Source organism: Apteryx rowi, unplaced genomic scaffold (genome assembly GCF_003343035.1).
Source record: "Apteryx rowi isolate R43461 unplaced genomic scaffold, aptRow1 scaffold_113, whole genome shotgun sequence".
Classification (NCBI taxonomy): domain Eukaryota; kingdom Metazoa; phylum Chordata; class Aves; order Apterygiformes; family Apterygidae; genus Apteryx; species Apteryx rowi.
In genome coordinates, this window is record NW_020447342.1 from 2,111,093 (window position 1) to 2,124,550 (window position 13,458).

Genomic DNA, 13,458 nt, shown 5'->3' on the forward strand with positions numbered 1-13,458 from the left:
CAGGGCCCTGGTTCACAGCTTGGTCAACAGCAAGGGACTTGAAGTACACTGGAATGAAAGTGACAATTTAGAGAGCCCCACACTTCTCTGAAGTGCACAGCACCAGGACAAGCGGTAACGGGCACAAGTTGCAACATGAGAAATTCCAGTGTGATACTGGGGAAAACATTGCACCATGAGAGCGGTCGAACACTGGAACAGGGGCCCAGAGATTCCCCCAGGGGCCTCTCTCCATCCTTCAAAACTCAACTGGGTAAGGCCCTGAGCAACCTGATCTGGTGGACCTGCTGTGAGCAGGCAYTGTGACATGAGACCTCCAGAGGTTCCTTCCAACCCCGATTATTTTGGCRCTCCATGTTTCTTTCAAGTCCATGGAAACGTCAATGGCAAAATGGGGTTCCCTTGAAAGAGAAGAACACATTATTCTCTCTAGATCAAATCAATTTGCATCAAAGCATGAGGAAAAAAATGTAATTGTCACCAAGCTTTCTGTGATTCTTTTTACTTTTCTAACAAAATAGTGATTAACAATTCCAGCACAGACACATCTCGCAACACCTTAGCTGCTGATGAAGGCATTTTACCAGCATTCTGGTTTCTGAGATTTTGAATTATATTTGGTTCATAGCTCTCAGGTCTTCTCCATCAAAAGAGTTGAAAACACTCTCAAAAAAGATAAGAGTGAAAACTGGGACTGTCAGTCACATGAATCCTGCTGTCCTGTTGATGGCAACATACAATCTAGATCTTCTACAGTGTTCTTCATCCATATATCTCAAAGCATTTTATAAAAGAGACTGTAAACATTATCTTCATTTTGCAAAAAGAAGCTTGGATATGGAAGTGTTCAAGGTCATACTGAAAAGCAATGACAGAGACTGAATCTGTCTCTCCTAAGTTAGGAAACACTAAGTTAGGAAGTCTCCTACGGCAGGAAGAAAAAGAACTTTTCATTTGATGATAGGGCCAAAAGCTAGGGAAATAATCATTCTGGTTCAACCCAGACCAAAAGACATGTGGGTAAGTCATCAAATTAAGTGTTGAAATGCAAAGTACAAATTACAACGTTTCCAGTTGTTTTTCTAGCCAAAACTTTTCCCCAAACTCAGCCCAGATTTTCCATCTCCTATTTGCTGACTGTAATTATTTTTACCAACAGTAAGTGGGACATCCAGTTCAGGGCCTGACCCTGATATGGCCACAGATATCCCCAGTACAGTACAAGTAACAACATGGAGCTAGATGTCAGAAGAGAAACCTGAACACCCATCTCTTTCAAAGGACAATCAGTAAAAAAAAAGTTAGATATTAAAATACCCTGATAAATGGGACATTATTTTCTTTTGCCTAGAATAGTTACTGAAGTGCAAAAAGAGAGTGGAGTGGATCTTCAACCTGTCCAACTTCTCTGAAAAAGGCAGAAGGATGAGATAGCTGAGAGCAGTGAACAATGCATTCAAACAYGTTGTCTAAAGAAAACATAACAAAAATTACACCACGCTGCAAGAGATGTCAGATGTCAACAGTAGTCAGACTGTGTTACATTAACCTCTGGGCACAGCTGGAAAATTTCAGAACAAAGGTCCATCAGTCTAACATTTTGTCTCAAACAGTGGCCAAAGGCAAGTGTTTAAGCTAAAGATACAAGAAGGGGACACTTGTATAGAAATATTTTCTCCGATATGCTCTGCTAGGACTTCCTGAGGCAGAAACTGTATCCTCATCTTTGCGTTTAATAGACCATGATGGACTTCCATTAATTTATCTAATGAAATTCAGTCAAGTAACCATCAGTTCTCAGGGGTGATGCAGCATGACCGTAATGTGTGATGTAAGAACACACACTGTGCTGGAGAATATCGATATGGAGAAGGACTAACTGTTCTAGCACCCCCTGTATATCTGGACCTGGTACTAGACACTCCTTTACACATAAAAGCATCACGCATTTTGCTGAAAATGTTCCAAAGCTGGGCTTTGGCCAACGGCTCTTGTTTTCAAAACAATTCACCAACATAGCAACCTACCTTCGTGACCTATGTTTTGAGTAACGCATAGAGAGCTTTGAAGAAATATTGTCATAAAGGGTATTGGAAGTTACTGATGTACACCTACGGCTTTTTGCTGTGAACGCTTTCTCTCCCCCCACCCTGTCTCAACAGAAGATGGCTATCATTTCCTCAGCTAAACTGGGAAGCCTAAACTATCACTACACTTTGATGTGGGTGCTGGCTTAGTCATTTCTGGTGTTGAATTTTACACTGAGGCCTCTCCGGAAGACTTTCTGCAAGCATTAAGAAACTCTTTACAAAAAAAMCCCCAAACAATCAATACAAGGAACAAATACAAAAAATGCTGTTCAGCTGAGTAATTGCCTTTCATAACTTCAACAATCTGACTTTCAATGGGAAACACTATCTGCACCTGCAGGGACRCTCACCTGTCTCTGTGCTATGCAAATGTTGGAAGAAAAGCTTAGTCCAACCTCCTGTACACAAGACTCTTGTTTAATCCAGGTTGTGGCTGATATAATTCACTCCTGATTTACATAATGCAGAAAACAAAGGTTGAGCAAATGCAGCTGCAATCCCTTCTCTCATCTTCTCATATATAAACTATTGCATGAGATTACTGATAGTATTTTTTTACTCTCTTAAGAGCCTGAATCTTTTTTTTCATTATGATTTTCAAGTGTAAAAAAATTCAAAAGGCAAACATTTTTACAGGAAATTCTGATATTCCTAACTCAGCACTTTTGGGCAAGGTTTTATTGGAAGGGAGGAGCAGGAAGGAGGAAGGATTTCAGGCAGATATACCATTAAGTTTAGATGCCATAGACCAAAATACTGTATTCAAAGACACTAAAGGTTGCATGAACATATCTGATCTGTGTGTTTAAGTATAGCGTAAATATAGAGTCCTTTTTTAAAACTCTGAATATAGGACTGGTTTCCAGAGCTGCTGATCATACGTAGCTGTCACTAGGCTCCTCAGGAAATGTACATACTCAGCATCTGGAAGTCAGGCCACCTTTTTGTTAATTTTGCAGCTTCAGGCAGTTGCACCTGGCGTTTTGCCCACTGTTCTATATGCATGAGGAACATACACAGAAAGTAAGCTAAGAAAGGGATAAAAAACAGAAAAGCYGAGCCATTACTGTGCTGGTGTTTAAGCTGAATAACTTCCAGTGAATCATGAAATCCATTTTCTTTTATTCAGCTTTAATAACTTTGTYAACTCTTAATTGTCCGCGAAAATGCAAGCAATTCTGTGTTCAATGAAATATATCCTAATGAGTTTGCCTCCTTTTGTCAGGAAGTACTTAATTAAAGCAAGAGAACCAAGTTTTTTAACAGCATGTTTGATATAATGAAAGGGCTTGGGAGTCCGAAAGGGTGGAACTGCACACCAGAAAGAAGGCACCTCTTTTGTGTGTCAGTTATTTTGTTCTAAACAGGATGACTCAGGGCTGGAGCCACAACAAAACCTGGCAGAACGCAGAGAATGGTGCTCTACTTCCCTCTTGGCTACTGGGCTAATCTTTCAATGCCTCGGAAAGCCTGGAGCTTTCATCCTGTGCCACTGGCTGTTTTTATCAGTGCTTTCTTTGGAGAATGATTTATCACTATCTCTATCACTGTTTCAGCCCTTGTAAAATTCCCACCCCACAAATGAAAACACCACCAGTGATATTGCTTTCTGGCTTGCCTGCTGATTAACAAGCAGACTTGTGTCAGCATTACTTTGAACATAAGCTGTTTGCCATTCAAACATTTGCATCCAAAAATCAGTGTCGAGGGCTCCATGCACACTTGAAGGAGATATATTTTGTATAAGCTTTGTTGAAATAAAAGCTGTGAGTTTTCCCACTTGCACATGAGATTTGGGAGTTGTGCAGTAAGAGCTGTGTATCTGTGATGGTTCCCATCCACAAATGGTAAAACAGGGCCACCATCCTGGCTAAGGTTGGTATCTGTGGGTGTRTTCTCATTAATGCTGATGTTACAAGTCATGAGCACCTACTAAAATGCAGTTCTGAAGCAGTTTGAATCAACGTATACAAACCAGGGGGGAAATCCCAGCTCTTTTGAAGCAAAGGAGAAGGGAAGAGGTGCATTGCTCCTGGTGGCAGTGAAGACAGGATTTCACTGCAGATGTTCACCCAAAGCTTAGCTCGCTGTTCCAGATTGGCAGATCTCAGCCAGGTAGCTTGTGGAATAATTTGTGTTTGCAGACATGACTCTGAAAGAACGATTCTCCACATCACTCTGCTCTCGCCTTGCACCAGTGCAGAGGTCCTTATGGAAGGTTTCTCCGAGACCTCYCCCATTTTTACTTGCAGTCAGAGGGAACAGAAAAGCTGCCTCTACTGTTTGTTGTGGTCACTTTGCTTCCAGCCTTAGTCAGAGCTCATCCACTCCATCTCTATTTGTGTTTTGCYTGCCAGAGTGGTTTTCTGCTTTTTAAGTAAGTTAAATCAGTTCATGGCAGGTTGTGAGAGTGCCTGTGCTGGCACAAGGGGAAGTGCAGGAGTGTGCAGTCAGCAGGCAGGAAAAGGAGAGATGGGAAAGGGAAGTAATATCATACTATATTATTACCTAATCCTCCTAGAGCTCTCCTACTTTCCCCAGGCCTTGGTTATCTTAAATAATTTTGTGTTCTCAGCAGGTTTTGTTGCTTTAATGAGAAAGAGACTTTTATTTTTTAACTAATAACCAATTTTTAATCCTGCTCAGGCCTTTTCAGCCTGCAGATTCTACCCTCTCTTAATAGCCTCTAACAAGGCACTTCAACAAAAGGCATTTAGAAAATTTCAGTTCTTTATCATGAATGGTTTGTTTCATCCACCCTCAGCCTGGGCAGCTCAGCCTTACACCACTGAAGTAAGGGCGCTCTGCTGTTTTATGCAGGTTGGAAACCTCACAGCCAAGAATCTGCTCTACTCTTCTTCCAGGAAATTTACTTCAGAAGCATGATTTATAAAGGCAGGACTGTTTCATCCCCTATTTTATTTTTCACATCACAATGCTATATAATTCCATCTCTAATGATTTTCTTCAGAGTATTTCCTTCTAACACTTTTTCTCAGAAGAGGAGTGCAATAGGGGCCACACTCCCGCCAAGCAGCTGTTTTGAAAGATAAAGAGCATAATTTTTGTCACCAGTCTAGCTATTTTATTCCCTGGTTCCCGAAGAACTCCCAGGCACATGTCATCCAGTCCTGGCAAACGCTCACTAATTCCTYCAGTTTTTGTACCCCCCCYTTTTTTTTTYAAGTGWCAATGTTCCATCAGCAGATAAACATCAGCATGCCTTTTCCTTTGTTGTGAGGAACAGAGCACCATGTTCATTTTGCTCCTGCCTTTTAATGTTCTCCCTGTACAGAAAATGTGTACTTTGTCTGGATTACATTCATTCTACCTTAGAGGTAAGGTAACACAATAAGGAAAGAACAAATGTAATGTCCACAGAAAAAGTCCTTGTCCCTATTTCCATACTGTGGGCACAGTACTGAGGAGGGGTGGAACAGCAGTCCTGGTTACGGACACAAAACAAATTCCAAGAATTCAGATTATGATTTAATGTTATCTGTAATCAGCCAGCACCACTGAGAATCAGACCTTCATTATGCAAGGCACTGCYTCAATTAACCGAGAAGAGGCGCAGAGGCTTGTATGGAGCTTGTTCTTGCTTAGAGAGCTTATGTAATTTCTGGCATTTCCTGTTTCCAGCTGGACTATAAACAACGTTAACCGTCTATAACTTCAAAGTTTTAATTGCTCTCCATAGGAATCCTAGTGAGATATATGTTATACCTATCATTATGATCCCTGTTGATGAGGACCGGGAGACAGGAAGGGCGAGAGAATTGTATAACCGCTCACAGGAAAAGTTAGGTGGCGGGATGAATATGCCAGAGCTCCCGGCATATACCTGTACAAGATGTCACTAGATCTTATTTCTATACGGGCTTCCCCGCAGCTGCATCACCCATTCCACTTGAGCTAGCAAGCGAGTGTAACCACATTTTGGGGGCGTAAATATTCATTCTGATTTAAGAGATGCCTTCCACTTAAAAATGAACTGGAATTCTATTATAACCAAAACAGTTCAAGACGTCCTTCCCTTTCCTTACAAACTTGCTTGATATCTTTGACAGTGCACTTGGTGTAGAGGCATAATCACTACTTTCTGAGGAAGATGCCTTCAGTCTGAGCCTGATGWGCCTGTACTGCTTAGAGATACCTTGTATACCTGCACATCCCAAGGACTCCCAAGAGTTTTCCTGCTAAAAGCAGCAGCAAGGTTGTGACCAAAGTGACTCCAGACAGGCAGGTGAGACAAGTGGTGGGGAAAGGGCAGGTGAATTTTAACAGCACTCTTAAGTCCACAGCGTGCTGCTGAGTTTGCCAGGACAGGCGGTGGTATGGATATAGAGCGCTGGAAAGACACTGAAGTCCTGGGCTGGTGTTGGAAGTGTGCCCAAATGCAAAACGCATCACTTCAGAGTAGAAAACCCTGTTTGCCCGTCTGTTGGTCTGTCTGTCCTGGAGGTGTCCTGTGGGAAACAGAGTTTCAGCAGCACATGCTGCAGGTGTGCCTGTGTTCTCCTTAATAACTCCTGAAGCCATAGGCTAATTAGTCAAATTTGACAGAGTGATAGCAATCACAAAGATACTGAATTCCATCAAGTTTTATGAAATAGGTGTATGGGTGGCAGAGAGATCATATTAGCATGCACACTAAGGGAAAGGCTGCAGCATGCACTAAACACTGATTAACAGCAAAGAACCTACATGGGACGGAAATGCCATCAGTTTCCCAACTGCTGGAAAGCTCCAGTCAGGCCCACACTCTACTGAACAGAGGAAATCACTCTATAGTCAATTTACTGGTGTCTAATAAACAGTGAGTTCACAAAACTGCTTTGATGTGTCAGTTAAATCAAGCAACCATAAGACACGTGTCCAAAGGAAATTAGGATTCGTTAATTCTGCAGCTTCTGGAACTACTTCTTTTGATTCAAGAAATACCATCTAAAGGGGGCTGCATCACATGTTGACTTTTTATATCAATTTATTCATTCAGAAAACAACCTCATTTTAATATATACTTGCACAAGCAGTTAACCTGTCCTTGTTCACCTTTCTATTCACAAGAATTAACCTTTTAAAAAGACCTATGTGTCTTAGGAGCACAGGTCATTGTAATGTCCCTGGATTTCAGCGCTTTTCTGTCTTTTGTTACCTGCGTCCACATACAGACATTGTTTTCAAGTGTTTGAGATTTACGGGAACATAACATGGGTTGTGTTGTGCCCCGTGCGTGGGTCTTGGAAATGAAAGGGCTAAGATAAAATGTTATCCAGACAAAGTATGTGACCTCCAGAGCCTCTYGGAGACATTTGAGCGGATAGTAAACAAGATAGCAACATCCGGCCTTGCCATCGCAGGCTATTCATGGTCACATCTAACAGAATTTCTCAGTGTAACACTGACCAGAACTGTGGTTCTGGTTCTGCCCGAACTGTGCTGGCTCGCAATTATTTCCAAAAGCTTTAGAAAACATGTCCTGATCTAGAGTATGGTTTCTACATCCATGCAACCTTTGCTGTGGATTTTCTGATTTATTAGCACTTTAATACATAACAAAGGCAGAAAGCCACACCATCTTTCACTCTCCTTGTCTGTATGATCTGGATTTCATTCTGCATTTGGCAAGGATACTCAGGAGGTATATCAGGTCTATTTTTGATCTGTTTTTTCCTATTTGAATCCTAAACGGGAGAGAAACACAGAAAGAGCATCTTTGAATTCTCAGCCTCATAAGCCAATGTTTCATGAGATTTATAAAAACTTTCTCTTTCCAATGCAATACTGAAATTGTATATAATACAATATGTATATATTCAAACACATTCAGCAAATCTGTTTCAAACCCTCCATGCCCAGAAAAGAACCCCAAATGCCGTAGGCTACCATGGCAGAACTGTCCAAGAAAATTGTGTTTCTCTGCACAGCATGGAATACAGTGCTACAGACTTGCCTTTCCACAGCGCTGCATTCCCTGTCTCCATGCAGACCATCCGAGACAGCCAGAAAGTAAGAGCCCTACTTGCCTGGATCTTCACCATGATCCACAGATGCGACCCAATGCTAGGGGAGCTGGCTGCACCACCACCGGAGGATTATTCTGCCCTTCAGGTAAGCATTACCCCGACCTCAGTCCCTGCCAAGAGTGCTGGGGAGAAATGGTTTTCTTATTTTCATGAGGCAATTCATGAGAAAAGGTACTATGGGATATGGGAGTCAACACATGCTGAGAGTTTTAATCTAGCTTTTTCTGTGATGCTTTAGCCATCCTACAGCTCTGCAGCATGGAACAAGAGAAAAACTGTGCATGAAAATACAGGCCTTAGATAAACTTCCCTATTTAAGCCTTGTTTCCTAGGAAAATCCAGCTATGCTGTAGCACTGTTTATCAAATCTGCTTTTCTGGCAGTCCCCATCTAATAACTTTTTAATCCACTGTTGCTTTCAGCTACACCTGAAAATGACTTACAGCATTAATGTAAAAAGCAGAGACTGGGCAGAAGAGAAAGACGGACTTCTGTTTTTCCTGATGGAAAAGGCAGGCAGAACCCAGCCCTTACATATCTTCTGGCTGATGAGTACTGGTCACCAGCACTGACCAGCCCATCACCACACACACAGGTCAGGGCAACATGCTGTTTCTTTCCCAGGAAGTGTATGGGACCCAGCAGTGGGTGAGGAGAAGCTGGGTTAGCGTGGTGATGACGAGGAGAGGGCCAGGCGACAGAGGACCTAAAGTTTCACTCACTGTATTCACTCAGTGCATATCATGGAGCAGCTAATTGTTTCTAAAAGTAATTAAAAGAAGCTTTTAAAGTAGCTCATTTCTATGGAGATGAAACTTTAAAGATGAGCCGATTGACTTCTGGTCTACTTCCCTAAGGGAAAAGACTGCAGAAAGGTCTAGCTGGCAAAGAGAACAGTGCCATCTGCCCATGAGATGCTCACACTGCTTCCCCCAAAAGGAAGACTTTTGTTTAGTACTTGTATACCCACAGTGAGCAGGTCGTGGATTTATCCTGTGTGCAGATGTTGACTCTGCCGGGCCGAAAATAGCCCGTGATGGGCCAGCCTGCTGCTGCACGGGAGGTCTGAGGCACGGCTGGAGGCATTTCCAGGCCCTCAGACTGACTAACTCAGAAAACTGTGACACCAGCAAACAAATTTGCCTCTTGCTACACCTGAGGAAAGCCAAAAGGGAGCTTGCAAACAAGAGGTACTGACTGAGCAATACCCCTGACTGGATCCCCTGAGTGCAGAGCCAGCTCCTCTTCTGTAAGAAAGTTGTGCTATTTGCCCATAAGATGTTTACACTGCTTTTGCATTTTGAAAATTGAGGGCCAAGCAGCTGGATGTTTTCAATATCTGTTTTGCCTCTCTTTCTCTCTCTTTTGCCAGCTTGTGGGTGAGCTTTCCACAAGCCTGCAACATGTCAGGCAGGATGCAGTCATGAGGAAGCCGGAGGAGAGGGAGAGAGCTTTCTCAGAAAGCAGGCTTTTGTTTTGTGCTTCTTATATTCACAGTGAGAGGAGTGCATGGACTTTTTCTGCACACTGATGCTGACACTGCTAGATTGAAAACAGCTCATGCTAATGGGGCCAGGCTGCTGCCATGGAGGATCTTGAGCTTGATCTCCACCACAACCTCTCTAGGTTGTGCAAGAGACCAGACCCTCTTGGATTTTCCATTTCTCAGGCTGGGGATATAAAATATGACTGGTGATATGTTCGTGTGAGTAGTAGTAAAAAAAATCCATGAAGAAAAAAGCTCTTCAAGCTTAAAACAGCCCTAAACAGCCTCATGCAGGTACTCAATAAAACGTGGTCTCTATTCTCTGTTTGAGCAACCTCAGAAAGTAAAAACTATTCAGCTACAAACTGCCAGCCAAGAGTTGTCAAATTTCCTCTTGCCGCAGTGTCAGTGATGGCCTGAACCAGAGAGACAACTAATAAGGAAATGTTAACCACCGTACGAGACAGCTTACAAGGAGGCTTTGCACCTACTCCAGTGCTGCAGTTCAGACGCTAAAAAATTATTTTGGTTCCCTTATTTGACTCTCTGGACTGACTGCCTTTGGTAAAATCCTGTAGTCAGGATTTTAGAGACATTGGACTCTGAATTCCTTCCAGGGATTTATATAGACTGATGCATTGTGTTCATAGAGCAGCTTAACACAGGAGAGAATTTTTATTCAGCGTCAGTACTGGTGTTAACTTGCTGACAGGAGTTTGATTTGGTGGCTGGATTACTCTATTCTTAACTCAGTATTATTAAAAGCAGTATAGCTTTGGGGAAATATTTTCTTGATTTTGTAGTTAATCATTTGCATAAAATTGGTCCTCAGTTTCTTTTTTCTCAGTAAGCGACATGAGTCCTGGCCCTCCAGACACTTGTACAAGACATCAATCACTTCTCCTAAAAGCCTGGCCAGCCCCCCTTAATTAGTTGTTAGATCTTATGCTCATTTTTAAAAAAATGTTAGCTGTGTCATAAATGTCTATAATCCAGAGGGGAAAAGGAGTGCGAAGAAATGATTTAGTGTCTAAAAATAACAATTAGTGGTGCCATGAGATAAAATACACTTCATCGCCCTGTGATTACACCACTGGCAAAGGGTGGGGAAAAAAAGACTTATTCTCCCAAGGCAAATGCAAAACTTCAAAGGCGGCGAGAGACTGTCAACCTGCTAATCTCAAGTGGTACCAGAACTGGAACTGTCAGGAAGCACTAAATACTTCCACAAATGTTTTTCTACAGTAAACATAACATTGAAAATATAGAATATTCCACATTAAAAAACCCACAGCACTATTACTCAGTACGATGAAAACTGAATTCCACGCTTGCCTTCTCCCTTTTCCTTTACTTCTGTTAGTGACTACATTCCACTGTATAACAGCAAGATGAGCACATAAGGAAGATTATTTGTGGAAGTGTGATGAGATCTTTCAGTCAGCACCATTTAATCACAGAATCACAATTCCAGGTTGGAAGAGATATTGGGAGGTCTCTAGTCCAATGGCCTGCTGCAAGCAGGGTCAGCCRTGGGGTCAGATCACGTTGATCAAGACTTTGTCCAGTCGGGTCTTGAAAACCTCCAAGGATGGAGATGGCACAACCTCTCTGGGCAACCTGCTCCCAATGCTTGGCTGTCCTCCTCTCACCAGGCACCGCTGGCCTCACTGGACTTCCTCTGGGTTGTGGACATCCCTCCTGCATGGGGTCCCACATCAGAGGCAGTGTCCAGCTGGGGTGTGACGAGCAGAGGGGACCATCCCTGCCCTGTCCTCGCTCTGCACCCCCCAAAGATGCTGCGCTCCCTGGGGCTGCCTGGTGCACAGCTGCCCCTACTCCACTTGCTGCCACCAGGGCCAGGGCTTCTCTGCAGAGCTGCTCCGGCCCCAGCTGGTGTCACTGCCCGGGCTCTGCAGTCCCGGGACAGGGTGGGTGTTTGTCCATGCTGGATGTTGTGGGGGCCCTGTCATCCGCTTCCTCCAATGTGTCTAGGACTCTCTGGAGAGCGCCTCTGCCTGTAAGCATATAGACTGGTCCCAATGTGGTGTCATCTGCAAACCTGACGAGAGTGCACCTCATAGCCTGCTGTAGGTCATTGATAAAGATATTAAACAGGAGAGCTCCCGGGAGAGACCCTGACATGTTCTGCTTGTTACCAGCCTCCGACAGAGTGCAACTGGTTAACCACTGCCCTCCGAGTCCGACTGTCCAATGCTTTTTACCTGTCTAGTTGCCCATCCACCCAGACTATAACATCCTAACTTGGATACGTGAGTATTGTGGGAGACAGTGCCAAATACCTTACTAAAGTTTAAGCAAATGATATCCACGGCTTTCTCTTCACCCCAAAATTCAGTATTATAGAAAGCAGTCGGGTTGGTCAGGCATGATCTGTCCTTAGAAGATCCATGCTGACTGTTCCTAATCACCTTCTTCTCCATCACATGCCCAGAAATGCATTTCAAGGGGACTTGCTCCACAATTTTTGAAGGGATCAAAGTGAGCGTGACTGGCCTGTAGGTCCCTSGATCTCCCTTTTGGCCTCTTTTGAAGACACATATTAATGCAGTAAATTCAGACATCTGTTATTTCAGAAGGTCAACAAAGAACATGAAAAAATGGATCCAGTAAAAATGGCCACATAAGAGAAGTAAACTCAAAATTATATATTCTATAATAGATAATTACAATTAATAATTATTGTTATAATTTAACATCTATCATGTGTTTAACAATAAAGAGCACAGCTCAGATATGACTCCTGTTGTTTTAGGAACAAACAAAGAATGATAGTTCCAAAGGCCCAAAGTTACAGTCTAAATTGACAAGTCACAGATAGGTATACCAAATCTCAGAGCAGAGGAGTAGCAGCCAGATTCACAGAGAAAGATGCACCTGTTAACTGTTAATTCAATACTCTGCTTCCCTGAGATAAGGAATGAGCAACCCTGATTAGAAATATGCCACCATTTCCTTTCTTACCATTTCTGGTACACCAGGATAAGAGTCCTCAGCCCAGATCATCACCTGGATGATTTTCCTTTGCCTCTATAGATTTCTTACAGATGACTCCTTTACTTTTCTGACTTCTGTGGTCAAAAGTTCCTCCACTCCCCAGAGTTAGGACTTCAACAGAGCTATGCCATTTTACACAGCTGCGGGTCTGAGCCATGCTTCTGAGAAAACCCACAGCCCATGGCATTGCCATTCTGTGGGGAAAGGAATTAAGAAAGAATACATGAAAACGGCTGGGAAAAAGAGAAATCGCTGGCCCAAGTCACTCTTGAGTTAATCTGCCTTTTGAAATCAATAGAGCAACACTAACATTATGGTGGATTAATAAGTGGTAATTAAGCAGAGGACTTTTCTCTAGATGTAACAGCAAAGAAGAATTTTACTAGTCTTGTGGTAGGAGGTTATATTTGCAAGGTATTAGGGAGGGGAAGTGGAAGGATAAGGAAGTATTCTCCTTCCCTTGGTGGAAAGCAGCGGAGGTCTGCTGGGCTGCGTGATGTGGTCTATGAAAGAACATGTGGCTGGATAAAACAGGAAGCAGTGAAATCTGCTGAGCTTTGATTTCTGAGGTGGGAAAGGGAGGAAAGGCAAAGAAGTTTTGTGCCATTGCTGCTTCAGGCTAAGTCAGTAAGAACAGTTCACTGAAGAAAGTCACGCTATAATGAGTTATCCCAGCTCAAAATCTCACCTGTGGGATACATCTTTTGTCATCCARCTGAGAAGAAGCTAAATTCAAGGCAAGCTCTAAATTTTATTTTCTCCTGAGCTCTTTCCAGGCTTAGAAAAAATAGGGAAGGTAGAAATGGGGCAGGGTGACCAGGAGAATGAAAGGACA